The sequence below is a fragment of the Aythya marila genome, assembly GCF_965140915.1.
Source record: "Aythya marila genome assembly, chromosome: 9".
NCBI classification, from domain to species: Eukaryota; Metazoa; Chordata; class Aves; order Anseriformes; family Anatidae; genus Aythya; species Aythya marila.
The window spans coordinates 4,901,322-4,924,870 of record NC_139050.1 but is presented as its reverse complement, the minus strand read 5'-3'; the positions used below and the strand labels follow the sequence as shown (position 1 = coordinate 4,924,870).

General features: G+C 49.7%; 1 long non-coding RNA gene across 1 annotated transcript; it reads right to left on the bottom strand.

The window, feature by feature from the left end:
- Positions 1 to 2,953: 2,953 nt before the first annotated feature.
- On the bottom strand, positions 2,954 to 23,549 carry LOC309881182. Its single transcript, XR_014318091.1, has 4 exons — positions 23,412 to 23,549; positions 20,283 to 20,431; positions 9,472 to 9,588; positions 2,954 to 4,008 (listed from the first exon to the last, which is right to left on the bottom strand). It is a non-coding gene; the product is annotated as an uncharacterized lncRNA (long non-coding RNA).

Sequence of the window (23,549 nt, the reverse complement as noted above, 5' to 3'; positions counted from 1 at the left end):
AGATGCCCAAGAGAAGTGATCCCAGCAAGCCAACTACCAACCGGCAACACTTGTGGACACCCCAGAGGTGACACAGGATCCTGTATGTTCTTCTGAGTTAGTTTCACAGAAGTCCCCTTGGTGATGCCAACACAGCAGACCGAGTAGCACTAGATCATCCCTTATGGGCACATAGATACGCGCTTCGTTCGCTGTCACATTTAGTGTCGGCAATGATTTCACCTACAGATGCAGATCAGCTCCCTTTTAATCACATCCTGACACTTTCTTCTAGCCATTCAAATTTATAGCAACATTAATAGCTCAAAAATAATAGTGTTTACTGAGAACAAGATTTCAGTAAATTAGGAGGAAACAACAGTTCCTAACAAAGAGTCAAGAAACTAGCAAAGCTTGAATGAATGTAAGCTTTTTCACCCTGATTAACATATCCCTGTCTATTGGCAGAAAGTTTCCAATGCAGCTGTAAAAAAACAAAAAAACAAACAAACAAACAAACAAAAACAATTCTGTGGATTACGTCATATCGATTCAAAGCAAAACTAATCCAAAGAGAAAGCAGAAAAGCATTCCCTATGTTCTTACAGAAAATATCACTGCTTCAATTAGGTGCTACAGAAAATATCATTGCTTCAATTAGGTGCTACAGATGCTTGGAGTAAACATATTTTCCACTGGTTTTCTTAGAACCATACCCACTTAAATCTCCAATATTCTTCTGCATGTTCATTTTTCATCCCAGCTTAATACCACGCCTCTGGGTGTTAGTGGTTAAGTGGATACTGCCAAGCAATGCAAGCCAAGAAAAGCTGGGATAAGAAGGGAAAATATGGTCTTTACATAGTAAATAAACTTTTCAGCCTTAATGTTATGGCTGCTGTCAGCATAACTCAGAGGGGGAAAGAAATAATCCAATGCTAGTTCATTTCTTGGACTATGCAAATGTCCAGGTTTTCAACCTGCTCTCAAGCCAATGGAAATAACGCACACAGAACTGGGCGTTCAGGCCTCCAATAAATCTCATCTGTGTGAACCACTGAGATTCAGACTGAAAACAAAACCAGGTAAGACATTTCAATATTTCAGTAAATACATTTTTTTTCCCAATAAAAACTGGAGTTCTAGGGAATCTAAATGTACCGCTGAAGTAGCAGGCATGTGGCAGTAACGTAGGGGTCGATACCTCCAGCACCTCTGCCTGGCGGTGCCGTGCTCCCCACGAGCACTGTCAGCAGTTGCTGCTGTCTGCCACTGCCTGCCAAAAGCACGGGCAGTGGGAAAGGAGGGGAAGAAATCAGGGGGTTTGTAGATGCTACAAATGCAGCTTGCTTTAGAGCTGAAAAACGCTGGCATATGGTACACAACATCTGGGAGAATGTTAATGGCCAGATATAAAATTGGTTCTCTTTATTTCTCTTTATTGGGAACTATTTGGTTACAGTGTGCTGCAATAAGATCTATTTCCTAGGCTTGTCTCTTAAATTTAAGCCTCAGAGCAACATTTATAAACATTACAACCTATCAGTTGTTACTACAGCACAGGGCTGAATGCAGATCAGTCACTGTATGCATAAATATGTCATACACAAGTGTGTCTGCAACACTTTCCCAAAGAAACCTCTAAGAAGGAGGCTAGCTGAGAAAGAAGAAATTACATTAGCATACCCCATGCAAACAAATGGTTTGACCTTGTAGCAGTAAACACAGGAACAGCTCCATTAATCACTTTAAAAATAATAATTATTAAGGTTCCCCGTATGGGGAAAGGAACCGAATCTCTGCGTTGCTGCTTGGCAGCACGAGGCACCTTGGGGAACACGAGCCATGGCCAGCACTGCAACAGCTCTGTACGCCTGCAGCTGCGGGCAGGAGGTGCCAGCGGGGCCGTGCAGGATGAGAGCTCAGCAGGTCTCGCCCAGGCTTCCCTTTGTGATGGCTCTGACAGCCACCACAGCTGTCCCCAGTCCCATGGGGATGCGGTGCCGTGCACATTTTGCTTTCCAGCAGCTAGGCAGGAAAAGCACAGATCCCCTCTATTTACAGCGGGACGGGGCTGCTCGTGTATTGCAGGAGAAAACAGCAATCACGAAAGAAAAGCTGCTCAGCCTGGCAGTGGGATCCCTCCATGCAGCTTTCCCGAGCCTAAGGAAAATGAGCAAGCCCATACAACTCACTGTCATGGTTCCGCTTGAGTGGGCAGCCGAGCTCCACCACAGCCGCTCTCTCACTCCCCCTCCTCAAAGAGGAATGGGGAGAAAATATGTGAAAAGGGCTCAAGGGTTGAGATAAGGACGAGAAAATCACGCAATAATTATTGTAATGGGCAAAACAGACTCGGCATAAGAAGATAGTAAGATTTATTGCTCATTACTAACAAGCTAGAGCAGTGAGAAACAAAGGAAAGAAACCAAAAGCACCTGCCCCCTCCCATCCACCCTCTTCCACCTCCTCCCCCCGAGCGGCGCAGGGGAACGGGGGAATGGGGGTTATGGTCAGTCTACAGCACTTCTTCTCTGCCGCTCCTTCTCGGTCACTCTCGTCCCCTGTGCTGTGGGGTCCCACCCACGGGATGCAGTCCTTGATGAACTGATCCGGCGTGGGCTTCACACAGGCAGCAGCTCTTCCAGAACTGCTCCAGATATGGGTCCGTACCACGGGGTCCATCCCTCAGGAGAAAACTGCTCCAACCTGGCTCCCCTACGGGCAGCAGCTCCTGCCAGATCACCTGCTCCTGCGTGGGCTCCTCTCCACGGGCTACAGGTCCGGCCCGGAATCTGCTCCGGCAGGGGTCTTCCACAGGCGGCAGCCTCCGTCGGTGCAGGGCCACCTGCTCCACCGTGGTCTCCTCCACGGGCTGCAGCGTGGAACCCTGCTCCTCTGTGGTACTCCATGGGCTGCAGGGGGACATCCTGCTTCACCATGGTCCTCACCACAGGCCGCAGGGGACTTCTGCTCCGGCACCTGGAGCACCTCTCCCCCTCCCTCTACACTGACCTTGGCAGCTGCAAGGCTGTGCCTCACTCCCTTGACTCTCCCGGCTGCTGTGTGGCGCAGCGTTTTTTTCCCTGTCTTAAATATGCTCTCACAGAGGCACAAAACAACATCGCTTATTGGCTCGGATCTGGAAAACAATGGGGCCCTTCCCAAACATGGGGCAGCTTCTAGATCTTTCTCACAGAAACCACCCCTATGGCTCCCTGCTACCAAAACCTTGCCACGTAAACCCACTACACTCACTAAGCCAACAGCTCGGGTAGCAAGGATGAGCTGCCAATCTCCGTACCCCTGACAAGCTTGGCAAGTATTCCCATCAGAGGCACGGGAATACAGGACATGGAGAGGTCCTTTTGGAGGCCGGATCCCTCCTTAACACCTCCCTTCTCCTCTGCCATTGATGCAGGCGAGGAGCTGAGGGCTGGAAGGCACAGCCTGCCTCACCCCAGCTCTCTTGGAGCTGGGTGCTTGCAGAAAGGCCAGAATTGGGGCTGACATTTGTTACAAAGCACGTGGAAATCAAGCCGCTGCTCTGTACATCTAATTTCATGCACCTGAGTTTGAAAGGGTTAATTCACCATGTTATTATTTCCTTATTTGCCTGCTGATTCACCAGTTCACTACATGGGATATTAAAATAATAATAATAATAATAATAATGCCAAAAGCGAGGGCAATGATTCATCTTGCACAGGAGGCCAACATGCTCGCTGGGGTGCGGACTCTACCCGAGGAGCCTGGCTCCGTTGCCAGCACCTCGTGGGTGATGCGTGTAGGATGTCTCGAGGCCCTGCAGCCTCCAGCACCCATCTGTCCCCACCCACCTCATGCCGTGGTGTCCTGGGGATGGGTTCACAGAGAGCAGCACGGACGGGACGCCCTTGCAGGAACTGGTGGCACCTTGGATCAGGGACGTCTTTCAATGAGCCCTTGTGCAAAGACGTCACAAATTCGTCAGCCAAGCACAAATCCCATGGAAGGGGACGTCTTCTGCAAGTGCTCTGTGAAGTAATGCTGGAAAAAAAGAGGAAAGAGCCACTCTGGGTGCCGCCCTTATTTTGGTTCCTAGCGAAAAGTACATTTCTGCCTGCGTGTTACTGGCAGTGGCTTCAGGCCTCGTTGCTGCCACCTCGTAACCGAGCGGCTCCCTCTGCAGCTCACCCTCCTGCTCCCTGCCAGCTCGGGGACTTGGCTGGTGCAGCCCAGCAGCGGCTCCGAGCGATGCCAGCAGCCAGCCCTGGTGGTGCCACCTGCAGCCCCGTGCAGGGGCCACCCTGGGGTGCTCCCGCTCCGGAGGGTGCCGTGATCCATGAAAGGCTGAGTGAGATTTTAGCTCGCAGCCCCAGGACAGGACACGTCTCCCTGCTGAGCTCTGGTGCGCTCCAGAAGCTTTCTATAACCAACTAAACGGTTGCACGTGAGGAGAAGAGAGAAAAGAGCCCAAATTTACTTTTCCTAACATTAGCAGGGTCTGCAAGAAATGCAGAGGCTGACGGGATAAAAGAAGAGTTATTTTAACAGCAAAAACATGTTTTCTTTGGCCTACACGCAGCCGAGAGCTTTCCAGGTGCTCAGGCTTAAACGAGCCTATAGATGTAGAAAGGCATCCATTATTCAACAGGCACAAAAGGAGGCCCGAGGAAATGATTCCTCCTTCCTCCTATTCAGCGTGTAAGCACGGCCTTCCCTGCCTGCTGCACCTCAGTAGGATTTTTCATCTGCTCTGAAAGACTTTGTATTTCCCCCTTTGCTTCCTTCCTGCTGAAGCCCTCGGTGTCTCTCTGAGCCTTGTTGGAGCTCCTTGTGCAGGAGCGCAGCACTGGGTGAGCCCCCTCGGGAGCCGGCTGCTCTCGCCTCGAGGACAAGGACGGATGCTCAGGGACAGATGTACCGAGCACCTCGCCACACTGCAGCACCCGCCCGCAATGGCAGGCTCGTCTCTGTCCCTGTGACAGCACCCAGACCCTGGGCTCCCCTGTGCTGCCAGCCCCGAGGATACCACCTGGGCACCCCCCGGCCCCACTGCATGCCCCAGTTAGGAACACAAGCAATTCATCTCCTGCCTAAACATACAGCAAGTGCTTCCTCTCAGGGCAGATGACCTGCTTGGAGGGATTACCCTGGGAAATTGAGAGCTGTGATTATTTCCAGAAGCTGACACAGGCTGCTCCCGGGGCAGATGACTCAGTGCAGTTGTTCTGTAAGTGGTTTTTCTCAGCTGCGGACACCAGGGTCCCCAAAAGCACCTTTCACCACACAGCATCTGGGGTTTCCCGCTGGTGGGGATGAATGTGGCCGGGAAGGAGCGGGGGAGCTAATGCTTACGGCAGAGCAAGAAGCCAAAAAGCCACCCCTGCAGCACCACAACGAAACCCGATGAACAGCCTTACCCCGGGTGGCAGATGGAGTTAACGAGCTCACGCCAGGTGGCTGTGCCAAAGGTCCCTCCTGATGAGGAAACCACTAATGGACCTGCTAGAGGGGGCTTTCTCCAAACACGAGCTTTCTGCACCTGGAAGAAACGGGCAGGTGGACGATGTCCTTCGTGTCCAGACAGCGTGGGCCTTGCTTGTCCTCGTGCCCACGGTGTCTCTGCTGGGGACAGCGCTGGCTCGTATGGCCCGCAGTGAGCACGGCTCTGGGATGAGCTTCACGCTTCTCAGCTCAACACACCTGGGAGTTTCCAGAGTTCGAGCTTGCTTGTAGCCCAGGCAGAGGTCAGGCAAGGCTGCGGAGCCAGCAGGAAATCCTCACATCACTTTCTGCAGAGGGCAGAGCCGTCATTTGATGCTGGGAAAGGAACAGAAAGTGCGTGGCCAGCCACATGCACATCTGCCAGCTGTGTGTGTGACAATTAATGCGGGCTGGGAAGGGCTGCCCAGCTGCCATGGCCTCTGAACGGGGCTGGTCTCACCACCTCTCTCAGCCTCTTCACCTCACAAGCTTCTCTCCCTGTCCTTTGCTTTTTCCCCAGCCCCCAGTCGAATCCTGGCTGTATCCTGGTATTTCTGCTTCCACACACCCTGCGTTTCACTCTGCCAACCACGTCCCTGCCCTGTCTCCTGTCTCTCTGCAGCACGGAGCTGCTCCACCTTCACGTGATACCTCCCATAATAGAGCCCAGCCCAGCCCAGCATCGTGCTCTCCCCCCCAGACAGCAAAACTAAGTCGGTGTGGGCATCTGCCTGGCTTTTGCCATCACCACTGTCAGCCTCATAGCGTGCATTTTCCAGCTGTCACATTTAATGCTGGCTGCTTTTCTTTCGCAGCTGATTTCGCAGTACGAGTTGGGATTACTTCAACCCAGTTAATTAACAAAGAAAAAAGGAAAAGGCAATTTATCACAAATGATCCAGATGAGTCTTTTCTGACACTCACTTTTTTAAGGCCATGTTGAGCAATATTTTCTCCACACTTAGCTAGGGTGGAAACAACGTAGATTGGAGAAGGATCCCTTACATCAGGCTAAGACTTACTGCAAAAGACAGGCTTTGTGAAAGAAAAGAGCTAAAGTAGGGCAAAATGAAACAGGCAAAAGGGACATATGTTCCTCATCTACCACATAATTTTATAAGATGTTCTGAGTGCAATGAGCTTTAAGAGCTGGCTGCGACTACTCTTCCTAAGGAAGTTTCAAAAGAAACCAGTAGGGCTTCAGCTTTGTGTTAATCCTCCGTACAGAAACCTCTTTTATTTGCCATGCCTATGGGTATTTGAACTCAGCACTTGGTGTCTATTCAAGCCTCCAAGTGGGGCTGGAGTGGGGCGATGCTTGGAGCCTTCTGTGTGCCCACTGGACCAAGTCTGCTTTATCTGTTATGACCCAGGTGTGCGATTCCTGCTAAGGCAAAATAATCCCACTTCATCCTGTTATACAGCTCCGCTGAGCCACGGGGAACATCCTCCACAGTCAGTCTGGAATACCTCAGCACTGCACGCCGTGAGAGAATCCTCGCAGCACCCCCAGCCAGCAGAAACACAGCCAAGAAGGAGGAAAGGAAAGAGATGACGAGTCAGCTCGCACTCCCAGCGCTGGACAGAAAAGCTCCGTCTTTACCTACCGCCCCACAGCAGACCTGTGACATGGAGAATGAGCTGGGATGGTTTCCAAGCAAGTCAGCAAAGCTGTGTGTCCCGCACTTCCAGCGCGAGGCTCCCACCTGCCCCTTTTTCCTGGCCATGCAGCACCATGATGATGCTTCCAGCCTCGACTCGGGGCTGCAGCCAGCAGAGACCGCTTTTTTGGGGTGCACAGAGGTGCTGGTTACACACAGCTTGTTGCTGTTGTGCTCTGCAAGGTGGAAACACACCGCACAGGGCGAAGCTGGAGCTGTTGCTGTGGTCCTCAGCCAATGCGCTGACCTGCTATACCCTTCGAAGGCACTTACTCACTCTTCATTTAAAACAGCAGTGCTTTCTTTAAGGCAGAGCTGATGACAGAGAAACAATCTGCCCCAGCCATTTCTATCACAGTCCTCGCAAAATATTTTGGCTCGACCTTTGAATGTCTCTAGGGTCCCCACGCATCCATTCAATCAAGCTGGCCTCACCAGACCTTAAGGTGGGCCACGGGTGACAGTTCAGGAATCACTCTTTTCTCCCATGCGAAGCTCCATCTGGCTTTGTTCTAAACTGGAACGCAAAAGGTCACATTATCACAACATTGCTTGAAGCATGAGAGTTCAGACTATTCCTGGCTCAAATATTTCTCCTGGGGATTCACCGACAGGAACCTGCTCAGATGAGCTCGGCAGCCTCCTGCCTCTCACTGCACGTGTGATGAGCCCTAAGCCCAGTACCTGCCCCGCAGCAGGCTGCAACCACAGGGTAACGCTGAGCCACTGCGTTTAGCCAGAGCGCTGGCACCAGGCCACTGTTGTAACAGCAGACAAGTATCAGCATTTCATCGACATTTCCCAGAGGAAACGCCTCCTTCTGATTTCCTTGATAGAGAATAGAATTTCCTTTCTCCTCCAAGTCAAGAATTGATTTTTTTTTCTTTTTAAAGAAATACTATTTTTTTGGTGAAATCACATCTTTGTCTGAGGAAATAGTGAGGGTGAACTCCCAACAAGCTCTACTTAAGCAACTTTTCTGTGGAGCTTCTGCCATCAAGAAATACCAACCTTCCCAGCCTGATGAACTGTACCGTGTTGCCTTACTGCTAAGGCTTGACTAAAGTCAAGCTATAGCATTTCCCTGCTTTTTCTCAGATACACAGGCACGTGGGTACTTTGCTGTAAGCAAGGAAGGTTCATGATCACATCTGGGACATGAAACATGCATGTTTTCAGAATTTGTGCTAGAATTTGTTAGCAAAAAATACTGATTTCTGTATATTCAGATCAGCCACGTGATACGGGGTGGTTTCAGGCTGTGAAATAGAGAGTTCAGTGTCAGCTATGAGCCTGAAATGAAAGAAAAAGTGCTATAGAAGGTTTCATTTCTCTAAGTTAAGTGGTGACTTATGCAGAAACACCTGCCACATTTGCAAGCAGATCTTTCGGAAGGATGGAAAGCAAAGGGAAGGATGGAAGAATAAGCATGGTGCTTATTCAGGTAGTACAGATGGCCCTTCTAATACGCTATCATCTTTGTAAGAAAGATCTAGTTAAGGGGCTGCTTAAACAACAGCAGGTTAGGAAACTTGTGAGCTGGAAACAAACCTCAGCGTTTGACAATTACATAGAGGGCTTCCAGAGATCAAGGATGGATGCTGAGTCCGGGATATTTTGGCCACAAAAGGGTTCTCTCTCCCCAGTAACTTTTCAGGAAAGTCAGGGCCTGTGGACACCTATCAATCTATTCTGTTCCACTACAAGCCCTGCCCCACCAAGTGCACGGGCAGTCACCCAGAGCACCATGTGTATTTTCAAAGAAAGGTGATTTCAGACAAAGTTAACAGAAACAACATAATAATACCTCCTTTGGAGCATGCTGCAGCAACGCCACAAAGACTGGAAATTCAGTTTTGCATCAAGAGCGGGATCTTTTAAGTTTCAAAGGGTAGCACTGCAGAAAGTATGAGCTGCTGGCAATACACGGTGAGAGAGAGCCCCACCAGGGCAGCCAGGGCAGCTCACTGAGCCCGCTCCGCCGCGCGCTCCAGGACTCTGCCTCTACCTTCCCTGAAAAGTGGAGGTACAGAACACTGCTTTCGCAATATGTTATTTACTAAAAAGACTTCTGTAGCATGTACAGCTTACCATCTTCTTTAGTGGCCTAAAAAACATTTCAAATGATGGCTTCCTCAAAAATCAAACAAAAATTTGTATCGAGCTAGAGCTGGAAAATGATGACAGACTTCAGCGGGATTAAGCAATTTCTCCCAGCATTTTTGTGGGCTTAACTAAACCCAGAGATTACAAGGAGAAAGGAAAGAACCACCCCCAGATTTTCCACTTAAAAAAATATATATACGAAGAAACATCCTGAAAGTAGTACAGAAGGTAAACAGACTAGTTAAACATGACGTACCTTAGCCCTGACCTCCCGGTCGGCAACTTCTTGTTACTCCCATTCAAATCAGTTCCTGATACGGTTTTCTTCTCACCCAGCAGCTCCAGCTGTTTCTGCAAGTTTCTACTTTCAGGGCTTGCGAAAGAAAGCACACAGAAAGCAAAGCACAGCTACGGGCTGGCTCCACAGCCACCATGAGACTGACCGAAACAGCAAAACATCTCCAGCACTGTGCCGGCAGCAGCTCTTTACTGCTGAGCATGGCACAGCACTCCCTGGGAGCTCACCGCCCCTCACTGGGCTCAGGGACCTGCCCACCACTCACCCTGCCAGGGGAAAGAGGGGGCAGCGAGGGTCACCCGTAAGCAGGCTGCTTCGGGGAAGCTGCAGTCAGTGAGTCAGCCCTAGTCAGGGGGGAAAAATGCAGGCATAGGCCTGAAGATGTCAGATGGAGCGATTACAGCAGCTCCCTAACAGGAACCTGAGATGACAGCACCTCACCTGCTGCTCCGTACACCCCGCAGAGCGGGGGCGGTTGTTTGAATGCACAATGTGTACAACCACTAAGAGAATAAACCTGAATGATGTTGAATGATTTTGTTAGGTTAGGAGAAAAACGTTGCTGTCTGACGCAGAAAACCACGTAAAATAAGAGATGAAGTCTGCCGGGATGGACTTGGCTATATTTACGGAGTGCCCATCAGTGATGTAAGTACTGTCCAAAAGAGTTGAACAATACATTTGATCACTAGAGGGAGGACCAGAGATCAGCTAAAGTTCAGCTAAAGGCAGCGTGTGCATTTTCACACAGAGGACGAGGGCTATGGTTTTAACAGTACGTATGCCCTGTATGCACATAGGGCTTTATAAATTATTTTTACAGTATAAATTACTATTGTGTGCACATGTGCATAAAAATGATGTGCTAAGTTCAGGCCTCGAAATTCACAGGAGTGCTTTAGTTCTGACATAGAAGGGAAGGGTTAGCACTGCACATGCCTCCCTATCCCGCGTCCCACTGCTACCATTGCCATCATCTAGTGTGTTGCCAGAGGTTAGCAGGAGAGATATTAGGGCCACGGTTCAGCTTTTCAGTCACTCTTCCTTGGGTGCACAAGGTGGTTGACTTGCACCTTGCATGCAGGAGGTGCTACCAGCTGAGACAAATCTCACTCCAAATGATACACAACACCGGATTCAACAGGTTCATTTAGCAAGTCTCGCTGGAAGCATGTCTGTGAAACAGTGTCTGGCTGTAACAGCTTGTGAGGACCCAAACATCGGTAAACTTTCAGTGACTTGAATAGTAAGTTAATAAATCCTAGGATATTAAACCAGAAATAGACTTTTAAAGAGAGAAGTAAGTAGCAAAGTTTCTTACACAGACAAGAAAAGAAGTCCACAAAGATTTTCTAACCAAGACTGGGAAGTCAGATCTACCTTCCTCTTAAGCAGCAGGGAAAGAGGAAACGCGTGTCCTTTTAAGCAGAAACCAAGGGTTGGAGTTATTAGTTACTTGTGACGTGATCACCAAAGAGTTAAGTACCAAAGGCCAGCAGATTTTCCAGGGTGTTTTGCATTCTGCAACGCTCAGACTGAGAGCGGTTGAGCATGCAAACACATCCCATAAACACCCCTTCCTTGCTGCAGAAGGCTGGCTTTCGCCCCAGCGAAAAGCCTCCTGGCTGCCAGCACCACTCTGGGGACTGCTGAGCACTGCCCCTGCAAGCGGGGCTGCAGCCGGGCTGCGCTGCTGGGGACGGGGCAGGCAACCTGCCACAGCAGCTATTTTTCCCCTTCCGCTTTTTTTTCTGATGACAAATAAGCGCAAAGCAGACTGCGAGGCACGTCCAGGCGTGTTGGAGGTCGGGCAGCAGGACACGGTGACGCCGCAGAGCTGCCCCGTGGCACTGAGTCACCGCCTCAGCCACGAGGCAAGGCCGGACAGGGCAGGGGACGCCTCGGGGAGCAAGCAGCCAGCCCTGCTGCGGGGCCAGGGGCAGCATGGTGGGCTACAAACAGCTCTGGGGGGAGGCAAGTGTCCTCAGCCCCCCGTGGCACTGCTCCCATAGGCCTCAGGGCTGGCTCCGCAGCAGTAGGTAGGCCCTTCGAGCTCCCCAGGGAGCCCACACATCTGGCTCGTCGGTCTCTCTTAGCAGCGAGCGAGCCCCGCTAGCTCCTCAAGGACACCGCCGGCTCCTCTGCACCGCATGCTGAACTGATTTAGAGGGCGAGAGAAATGGAGTTTGGCAAGTCCGTGTGTTGGGGTTTTGGCAACGTGACAGGACTTCTTGATGAGATGGACTCGCTTAATGCCCTTCCTCCTTTCCCTCGCCGTTCTCCTCAGCTCAGGCATCTGTAAGCACTTTTCTTTGGATGGTTTGGAAGTGACATTTGGAATAAGTTAGGTTTTAAATAGAGCACAACCTCTGCTGATAATAGAGACAAGCTGCTTGGTCACCTGGGCCTGAGCGGCCAGGTCACGTTAGTCCCGCGTGGAGAAACGCTCAGCTGACAAATTCTAATAGGCAACACAAACATCTGGGACTTGCCAGCCTGGAAATTAACGTACCCACCACTGGCAATCAGTACTCCATCCCCTGCTAACACTGTCATACCAAGTAACCACAGAGAATAAAGCGCACTGCTGAAATACCTTGTGCAAAACGGCTAACTGGAAGAGCACAAAGAAATAGTCTGTATATTTTGCTTGTGGTAAAATGTTTATCATTTTGATTTTGCTTGGCTCTTTTGCTCCTGCTATATATAATCCAAGTGGCACAGTGTATTATTATAATAATAAGCAATTAAGGCACAGAGATAAGCCATTTCCATCTGTTTTGAGTGTCTGTTCAATCTTTGAAACTGCGAATGGACTGAGTGGTGACTGTTAAAAAAACACACAAGAAAGCAGAGACCGGTCCTTGCCCAAACTGTGACCAGCACCAAAGCGCCGTGCCCCGATCCCTGTTAAAAGGAGAACCACTGAGCATCCCCAGCAGAGCCCCCGAGGAGCAGCCTGTGCAGCGGGAGCAGAGCCAGCCTGTGGCAGAGGACCCAGTGCTCTCCCTCCCCGTCCTTGGCAAAGCAGCACACAGAGGCATCACATCAGAGGTCCACGGCAGCCAGCAAAGTTGGGCTAGTCTACAGCCATCGAGGAGATGGAAAGGCACATTTAATCTTTAATTAAAGAAGAAAAAACAATACAAAACACAACTTCAGTTTTCATTGGTGAAACTGTATTTCACCAAGACCTTTAATACCCCTATTATTAAGAAAAAGAGCAAGAGTTGCAAGTTTGTGAGTTTGGCTTTTCAGTGACCCAACCCAGAAAGATTTTGAAGGTTTTTAACCTTAAAACCATGGCGATGGCTTTTACAAATGCCGTTAGCACCGTCAGCGACAGGCTCAATTTCCAGAAGGATGCCTTGTACTTGCTGCCCCCAAACAGGGCTTTGCCAGTCATGGCAGTGTTAATCACAAAGAGCTCATTAACAGCAGTATGTGCAAATCCATTTGGAATGACCCAACCTCAGAAGACAACGAGACACAACACAAATGCCACCCACTCCTCAGCACACGTCTCTGAGCCACATGGAAAAGCAATGCCATTGCAGGTGCGGAGCCAAGAGGATGCTTCATTGACAGCACTGGGCAAACCTTTTCCATCTAAAACTCCAGTGCCTGATTTATTTATTTTATTTTTTAGGACCTCTGCTCAATGGCAGTTAGATTTATGCACACTGAAGCTCCTAATGTATTTTTGCAAGTGTAATTTACTCCTTCTTCAGTTGACCTACTTCCAGTCAGGCTCAACATTAAAGAAATCCTTCTAAAGGCACTAAATGTTCCATACACTATACACTAAATGCTGATTTGTTTCTGTCTTCAGTCCCCAAAAGCAACAATTAGAAATGGAAATCTCAATAGGATTTTATTTTATCTAATTCCTGATAACGTTATCTGTTTGCAGGGGCTTATAAAACTGCACAACTTCAGTCAATCATGTTGAGATTTATTTATTTTCTCCAAGCCAGGTATCTGCCTGAGGCTCTACTTTTCAAGGAAGTTTTATTGGAAAGATTGCTACCAGAAAGGGGAAGGGAAAAGAAACGCCTTGTTTCTGTTCAACCCCACAGCTGCTTATCTGGATGCAGAGCAGCACCTGGACACCGTGGCAGGGATGCTCTCAGCATACCATGAGTATCTGCGTTAATCCAAGCACGTTGCACACCTCTGCAGAAAAATTCCTGGGAGAAGCACGCACCTCCATCCTTCCTGACCTGCTGCCTATGGGAAAAACACTGCGAGCTCCTGCTGCTGCTGCTGCTGACTTCTCCAGGAGCTTCCTCCATCCGCAGTGCCATGAGACCTGCAGATGCTCCCCCTCACCAGTCCCCACCAGCAGCAGCATGCTGCCGGCAAGCTGTTAGGTTCTGAGCAGGGATTGCAGCTCTTTTCCACTTTCACTGAAGGATGCTGAAACCTGCAGGCAAGCAGCCCTTTGCAGGGGCTGTGCTCTCTTGCGAGCACAGGGCACAGCTTGCCTGTGTGAGGCTTAGCCCCGCAGGCAGCTGTAGCTCATTTTGACATCCTCCTGTGCTTCGTCCCTGCCCCTCAACTAGTCTGGTGTTTGCTGAAGCCCAAGGAATGACCTGAAAGCTCCAGTGGCAGCCAAGGTCACAGTTTGAACAATGTCCCAGAGTCACCTCCGAGCACCGATGTGACTTCTGAGCGTGCTTTTATGCTGAGCAATTATTTGAATAAGGAGCTTAAAGGAGCTCTACTATGAGCAGTCTGCTGCCTGCCTGCAAAATCAGCTCCGTGCACATGGTTTAATCCTGGGGACAGCCTGGTATAAGCCTGGGAGTCACCAGTCCCGAAGTGTCAGGATAAGGAGGCTCACAAGGGCGTGAAGCCTTCTGGCAGTGATCCCCTGTTGCAGCCCTTCACCGACTGCTGCTGGTTGGGGATCTGTGAAGGCTGGATGCCTCTTGTACATCTGAATACAGCAGCAGTCAAACCCTTCCTTCTGCACACCGAGGTATTGGGCAGCCAGCAGAGCTGCTGTGCTTAGGGCTGGAGTGGGGCCACCACGCCGGACTCCTCACCATGCACCACCAGCCCCAGCAGGCACGAGGGAGCTCCGTTACACCAAGACCTGCTCCTGCACAGAGCGGTGACCCTGGGCAGAGCCACTGCCATCCTGCCCTGGCCCCACTGCTGCCTCCTTCCCCTCTGCACAGCCCCACGCCGGGCTGTCCGTGTGCCAACCACAGCACATCCAAAAGGCTGAACGCAAAAGCTCATCCGCAGCAAGCCAGGAGGTTGTGCAACACTCCTGGTACGGTTCTGAACAAAGAATAGGGGGCTTTTGCATTTATAGGGTATTAATATGGGAAAGCAGCTTAACACTGACATGATGACCCAGAAAACATTCTGTTCAGTTCTCCCATCAAACATCATAAAACAATATTTGTAGCACAGTACATTTAATTTCCTACAAAGCCCATAGCACAGCCATAATTCTCAGAGGACATAATCTACATAACTTTTTGCAGCAGAGTTTCTACGTTTGCAACGAGCTACATCCCGAGCACAACAAGCAGGCTGCGAATGATGGGGGGCAAGGGGTTTCACCCCTGTTGCCCAGAAAATACTGCCTGCTCCTGATGGGGCAGTGGATTCACATCATGCCAGCCAGAGACCTTAGATGCTCCCAAGCGCAGCCCCAGCATTCCAGTAGCACGGGGTTTCTACACTCACTGCCCCAGCAGCAACACATCGACGTGCCCCAGACTCCAGGTTGCAGCACAGTGCTGGTGAACTGAATGCCCGAAGGGGCAAAAAGATGCAGGGGGTTCCCAGGAAGGCAGGGAGAAAAGGGTGGAGTGGTGGCACTGCAGAGCAGAACAGCCCCCTGCTTCCAGCCCCAGGGGGAGATCTAAAAGAATTTGGGCAGCCCAGCACAAAAAGAGCAACAGATGCACTGTAGCTTTACATACGTGCATCAGCACTGAATTTTCAAATGCATGTCCCAAGTCCTTCTCAAAATGATGGGAGCTGTGATCCTGCTTGTCCCAGGAGGTGTCCTCCCAGCTTACCCTGAGACAGATGAGAGAAACCTTTCTTACCTGAGAGAAACTGTCCTGCCTGACTTCCAAAAGATTGTTACAGTAAGGTCACATCATCCCACTTTTAACCAAACGATAATTTAAGTGTAAATGCCCCTTTGTGCTTTTAGAAAACATTGGTATAATACACACTGCAATTAAAACATCATAGAAGATTGTCGCCACAGTTGCTATTTAACAAAGCAGAAAAAAAAATATTTAAAAGGAGCGCAATTCAATGTTTAGGCAGGTATTTCATATATAATCTTTCCTCAAAAAGACTCATTTTATATAACGTTAAAATCTCACACAGCAGCTACAGATCCCAAAATGGAAAGCATGGCAGATAAAGCAGAGGTATTTAAACCTGCATTTTTTGCTGCTGGAAAACAAGCCTACACCATGAATATTCCTCTAATCATCTTCCTTGAGTAATGTGTTTACAAGCAATTGCTTTGAAACCATTGCTCCTGTGAAGTTTTAGGAACCTAATTGATTTGCTCCTCACTGGCAAAGATGTGAAAGCTGGAATATTGACAGGAACATCAAGAGAGCTGCAGTGCATTAGCATGAAATTCACATCAAATGAAAGGAGAAAAGAGGGAAAAAAAAAAATCTGATCCGAAGTTTCAATGCTCTCAGTAAAAACCAAGACAGGCAAAGCACTGCTCGCAGCGTGACGCAGCATTGGCTGCAAAGGGGATGGGCCATTTTATCAACTGTCTATCGTAGCAGACAGGGCAATCTGGCTCGTTATTGCTGCTAGATTACGTGTGCGTGAGGAGAGGGGTGAGGAACAGCATCAGAGATCATTGCAGTTGGTTTTGTGCCAGATCCCTGGGAAATCCTCCGCAGACACCTGGGGCTGTCAGGGCACCTGGACAGTGCCGCACAGCTCCGGGGTGTGCGTGGCCAACAGGGTCAGACAGGCTCTCAGCAGCATCTCCACTGCGAGATGGAGAATTCAAAAGATTCCAGCATTTATCCCACATTGCTGCAGTGATCCAGGATTATGGGTGCAAGCAAGAAGAGGGCTGAACTCTCCTGAAATCTAGCATCTCACGCCAACATGTGTGAAACAAAGGCATACTGGGCTGCCTCCTCCTCTGCACAGCCCAAATAAAGTGTGATGAAATCTTCTGAGATGGGTGCTGGAGAATAAGCATATATGGTTTTTATATATTTAGCTTGCTTGCCCTGCCCCTGTGGAGGAAAACGGCAGAAGATGCAAACCAAAGCCCTGATGGACATGCCCATCGGGCCAAGAGCATGGTCAGGAAGGTGTCTCGGCTCAGGAGTGGATCCCCTAGTCAGAAGAGGCAGGAAAGGGTCCCCAGTGTGATGATTCAGCCCCAGGCACCGCTGCCCCAAACAGTCCCCTAGGTTGGGCTCTGACACATCAAACTGCACGAGCACTGAAGGCCCTGAAGCAGCCCAACAGACAGGCTTCTGCTTCCCAGCCATCCCTGGCTCCACACCGAGGTATGCAGAGATTTCATACTGAAGTGGCTACTCCAGCTTCCCTGAAGATAAGCCCAAAATAGATTTCAGGGCACTTATTTCAATAACATACAGGCCCGTCCCACGATGGGATGTCCTGTGCATGGAGCTGGCTGATCTGACGGGGAACATGTGGCCGGAGGAGCTGCTCCTGAAGCCATGGGATGCGGTGGCTCGTCCTGGCTGCCCTGCAGCTTGCTAATGGGAACAAAGGCCAGGATAAGGCTGCTGCAGAGCAAGGGCACTCAGAGATGTGGCCATCAGCAGCTACGAACACCACCATGGGACCAAGCAACCCACAGAGCACAGGGAGCTTCCTCCCCACATTGCAGTGAGTGTGGGGGGTGCAGGCTGGAACCATGCGCTGCCTCCATCTCCACAGCTTTTGGGGATGAGGTTCACGTTAGGATGCAGCACGGTGGCCCTGTGGAAAGCCACAGGCCTGCTAGCAGAGAAGCAACCAGCAGGTAGGGCACTGGGGCTGGGATGCTGCAGGGACACGAGCTGGCTTCAGCCCCATCCCTGCGCCCTCACAGCACAGAGCTCATGGTCTGGGGAGGGAGCGGGGCTGGCCCGGCTGCTGGGAGAGCTGCCAGCAGCCCTCAGCCCTCCAGGGAAGAGAGGACAAGGGCTGAGTGCTCATTATCAGCACTAGAAAGATACCACGGGATGAGAGCAGAATAACAAAAACTCCAAGACATGATTTATGAGGATTAAAAAAAAAAAAAAAACAACACACAACACAACTTAGTATTAGTTTCCAGTGGTATTTAAGTTTTAGAGGCCAGCCAACACTTCGTTTTTTAAAAACAAAACAAAAAAATCTGTTTCACTGAAATACTCTTTTCTGCAGGGACTTTTCTCTGTTGTGCTTAGTCTGTAGTATAACAATAAACAGGCATCTTCGCCTTCAGGGACTGCAGACGCTGCCAAAGCAGGCAACGTTTTAAACCTCCAGTAACCTTTAACTAATTGCAGAAGTCAGGCAGGACAGCGGAGAAAGGAGCAGTGCTGGTGCTAGGAGAGGCAGGGAGTGCTCGCAAGGAAGGGTGACACAGCACGGGCTTTCAGGGATGCCGGTGCCAGCTGGCTTAGGGAGAACCTTTACATCACCGTAAAGCCCAGAAACTGCCTTTGGGAAGCCAACCAGCTCCCTCTGCACACGCAGTTAGAGAATTAGGGATCGAAGCCCACGAGCAAAGGGGCAGCGATCCCCTCACCTCCCCTGCCTGCAGCAGGCCCATCGCCAGGCACAGGCGCACGCTTCTGCTCCAACACGGGGGCTGGTGCTCACCAGGAACCTGCCTGAGACAGAGGGGAGGCCAGGCCCAGCACTGCCAATGTGCGGGGAAGCATGAAAACCATGCCAAGAAGGCAGCGAATGACTTTTTCTAAGCAGCTCTAAGCGGTTCTCACCCTGCCCGGACAGCAGACGTTAACGCTGGACGTGTTCACAAAGCTGCTGATCTTTGCTCACGGCTTTTCACCGACAAAGAGCAATGATAACAGGGCTGATGTGAGGTTACTGGGAGAACGGGTCCAGAACAACTGCAGGCAGATTCTGAGTAGGTCAGAAAGCACCGTCCAGCTCCAGCTACTGCTCCCAGGATCGAAAGCCTGTGAGCAGACTAATCCAACCAGGGCCGCTAGTGCAGCACCTCTGACAGAGCCTGGGAGCTGGTGGTGGTCACCACTCAAGGCTGCAATGCCAGGAGGAGACCTGGGCTCCCTTCAGGGGCGAGGCAGCAGCACCTGGCTCAGACCACACCACAGATCCTGACCCACTCCGTGTCTTCCCAAAGACTTCAGCAATGTGTGACCCAGGCCCTTCAGCCTGGCCTGCATCCTAAGGAGTCTCAGGCAGTTTATTTTAAGCAGAGTCAATTTTTAGTGTTACTGTTTATGAGCCAAGAGGGTTTAATTTGAAATCCTACGTTGTGGGGTTTTTTAAATTAAATTAAGAGCACCCTCCCCCAGGCCTGGTCCATAAAGCCGTCCCTGGAGATGCTCAGCTGAGAGGATATGGAACTCCTCACAGTACCATCTGCCTCTCTGCGAGAGGTGATCAATCATCCTGAAACGCCGAACACCCACAGTGCCATGATCTGCTGCAGCATTCCAGTCAACCAGTTTTAAACAACGAAAAGGGAGGACATGCTGTCCCCTCACAGTCCAGACCCAGCTCCCATGCCATGCCGGGCTATAAAACACCAATGTTACCTCACTTTTAGAGTTGGTGCCAAAGGCAAAGATCCTTCTTTTTAAGGGAAGACACAGAGATCAGAATGGAGAGCTGTGTGTGGCAGCAGCCCGTACATTGCCCTGCCACGGAGTGATGGAGCACGTGCACATCCAACACGTGGACCTGAGGAGGGAAAGCACTCCCCAGACCTGCTGTGGAAACCAAACAGATATGATGGATCCATTTCCCTCAGAAGTCGGGCCAGACCTACAAGACAGCTTTATCCAGCCCTGAGGAAAACAGAACAACCAACAGGCCCACTACATTGAGACTATTTTTTCACTCGTGCTGTCTGCAAGCACCGGTATTGTGCAATACAAGTGCTCCGTCTGTCTCAAATCACCACCTGTGAACACGTGTGGCCCTTGATGCTGTCAAGGCTGGCTTTCCCTTGCCTGGCATGCAGCTGGCACAGCTCTGGGGACATCGGGTCCCCACTGCCCAGTACAGCCCAGCATGTCCCAGAGGCACCATGTGGCCTTTTGGGGACAGGGTGGTACAGGAAGACCAAGGGAAGTAAAAGAGCCTGCCAAGCAAGCAACAACCTGCTTTTTAAATCCTGCTGGCATCACTGTCAGCAACAGCACATTGCTTCTGTGGTGTGGATTTAGGATGCACTGGTGCAAGCCATCAGTGCTGGTACTGTTATATGAAATAGCGGGGAAAAAAGGTACAAAGCTTTACTATAATTTCTGTTCTTCACAGATGAGTACGCAGTCTATTAAGAGAGTTGAATTGAATGTAGGATTTCTTATAATAACCTTGGATGAGACATGCTGTCATCACTGGCTTGGAACAAGGCCCGCTCAGAAAGCTGCTCTTTGTCCAGGTTGGCAACAAATTGTTTGTTTTCTTAGACAAGAACATCGGGTAGTCCACAAGGCTGTGATTCACCCTCTACCGTGAAGATCTCCACCCCAGGTTTCTCTAACAGACAGCTATTTATCCACCTGCTAAGCCTTTTCTTAGCTTACCTGGAGCATCCAGCTGCTTTGTGCCAGTCTTCATCTATACGAAGGAACACATGGGACAGTTGAGGGCTTTGCTCAGCACTTCACAGTTTGAGCTCCTGGATGCAGCTCTCAAGGTCCAGAAATGAGATGTAGCCATGAAGGTGTCAATTCTGGAAAACACACAGAGGGTCAAAAAAGCACATGCATACCATCCCCAAAATTGTCTCTATCAGAGATTAATAGAAAAAGAAGTAATCTAAGGTGACATTTCATGTGTATTTATGACATTTAAGAGCTAAAGGACCCCTTAGACAGATGATGATGACCAAGACCTTGCAGAGGCTACAGAAAAGCCTTCCATTGACTTTTCTGAGTGTTGTTACAGTAGGAAGGTGCAAGTGTGGTGGGCAGGAGGGGAGGTAGACTGAAATGGAAATATTTAAGGATTTTATAGAGAAGTATGCAAATTAGGGGAATTATTAGAAGAGAAATTTATGCATTGAATTTTTGCACTGAATAACCCAGGTTGTCATTGTGCATGCCCATGAAGCACCTATGCACTGGACAATTGTCAAAGGGACACCGAGCCACGCTGTCACTTCAAAAAGGCCACAGTAAGCACCATGGGATAAGCGAAAACAGAATAAACCTGACAGATGCCCTACATTTATGGATTAAAAGAAAAATTTCCCTGACAGGCTCTGAGCTACAAGCCAATTTCACTGTGCTGCTGTATGCTGACTAGGAGGCAACTGAGGCATGAAATGCAACGTCTGTCCCAGTTCTAACCCTTTTCAGTCTCAATCCAGCTAAAGGTTTCTCAGTTCTGCCTGCTAGGAAGATCAGACTGTAACAGAGATGAGTCCCAGTGTCAGTACAGGTCCTTCTTCAGAGCCTCTTCCAGGCAGATTAGACACCCAACACCTAACCAACATTGCTGAGGGAAAAAAAAAAAAAAAAGGATTTTTGGAAGCACCTACTTGTGTGATAACTGTACCCCTATGACAACTGATGGTCACTGGGAGCCAAAGACAGCGATCATCCCTGTGCCTCTCTCCCACTGACTCCACTCTTCTCTAACAGAATCGGGAAGGAAAGACCACAAGACCTGCTCCCTCAATGAACTTCACCTGCAGGCCCACGAAGGGGGAGCCTGCTTTCATGACAAAAAGGGATTTCTTGAGTTAACAAAGTCACATCAGGATAGGTGAATAAAATGAGACAAGACTGCCCTGCATACAAGAGCTCTCACCCTGCCACTCGCATTATCTGCCTTCTGGATATCTCCTGCTTGGCTCGTGCAATGCATGCAGAATGAAAAACAGTATGTTTTGAAACATCCAGGCTTCTTTTGCATCATATTGTCTTCCCACACACCTCCAATGCCCCTGTAGGCCTGTCATCTGGCTGAATGGAGGTGTTCAGACTGATGAGTAAAAGACACGGTAAATCATTATTAAATCAAAAATATAGTTACAACACGTGCTTTGAGAAAGAGCACGAAGGGCTAATATTTGATATTAAAGCAGCATATAAAATCATTGGCTAATGTCTGTAATACAGCCTCCTCTGTCATGCCCATTGAGATTTCTATGGAGAAGAGAGAGAGAAAAACATATCCAAGATGTAATGAAAGTTGCGTGAGCTTAGCTTTTCACGAGCCTTTTGAAACTTGTCCTTCACTATTCCCAGGTTTCGCTTCAGTGTCATTCACAGCATCTGATTTTCACAGATGTCTACACTGACGCATTTTCAAAGCCCAGAAGTGAACAGTACTGAAAACACAGTGAGAGCTGTTTGAGAACTGCTTTCCAATATTTATACGAACCATCTCAGAGGTTTGCAAACATCTCAAGTCCTGACCCGGAGCCCCTGTGTCCCAAAGAGGCCCTCCATCACACCAGAAAGCTTTGGGTTTGGCCCTGAGCACAGGAAAAGCCTGAACTTGTGAAACCGAGGTTAACAGGATTTGACTAAACATCTGGTCATCGTCAGAGTCAAGAGAAGCGCTCCGAGATGGGCGTTTATGATATTGGCCCCGAACAATTGCTATTTCTTACGAAATGGAGAACTTAAAAAGTTTGTTGCGTTCAAGGCTGTTTATTGGCTTTGGTTATTGTTTCCATCAGTTTCCTTTTCCAACACCCAGCTTGCAAAAGCAGCTCTTGCCCCCCCCCAGCAGACAGAAACCTCCCCAGGCACCCACTGCACGGGCAGTGGCAGCCGCACTGCCCTGGGATGGGATGGGAACGTCCCACCATGCATCCATCCTGCACCTTGCTGCCACTGCCACAAAGCATTCAAAGCAGGATCCCCAGGAAATGGATAATTTTTTAATCCCAGTTACAACAATAATGCCTGCAGGGTGTGCAGTTGTAAAGAAAAGTTGGGTCAACATTTGCAAGTTTGACCCTGCTTGGCAACGGTGGCTCCTCAGCACCTTCAGAAAGGCAGCCACTCTCGTCAGAGATGCCTTCTTTTAGGCAGCCAAGCTTAAAAAATGTTGGCCAAAAATGTGTGAATTAGTCAGTTTATCTGTGAGTAATAGGAAGGGAGGTATAGTGGCCCAGACTACAACCCCGTCACACAGGCTGTAAGCTCCATAGAAAATGTTAACAGCATTACTCATCCTGCAACGCCGCCGTCCACTGTGGAAATACCCTTCTCTGGGGGATGGTGTCCGTCTATCTCACGTCCATACAGCATCCAGTTCATACACACTTGGGCACTCGGATACCCCCCGCCCCCCCCAATAAATTGGGAATGGGGGTTATACTGATGCTTTGTCACCACACAGAGGTGATCTCCAGGTCTTTGGAGAGACGAAGAGGACTTTTTGTGAAACTACAAGGAGTAACCTCCCCTGAAACCCAGCTGTTCTCGCTCGTTAAGCGATGCTGCCAACGAGCAGTCCATCCATGCAGCACAATGCCCTCTTGTGATCTCCACGTGAACTCAGCTGATGCCAACATGGCGCCAGTGCAGAGCTCCACAAGATGGCAGCCAGGCTGGGTCTGCACAGCCATGGAGACCAGCCAGACCCCTCCACCAGGCCTCATTCACATTGCCACCAGGTGCAGGCCCCACTCCCTTCTGCAGACCACAAGAGCCAACCATAACCAGGTCTTTCAAAGAGATGCTCGGGCTTACCTGCATCCTCAAGTAGCCATGTTGTGAACACCAGGGTTCTTCACAAGCTTTGTGTTCAGCTTTGAGGTATGCAGAGCAGAAATACTTGGACGTGTGCTTTTCTGAATGAAAGTCAGAGCTCCACATTGTCTCTCTGCA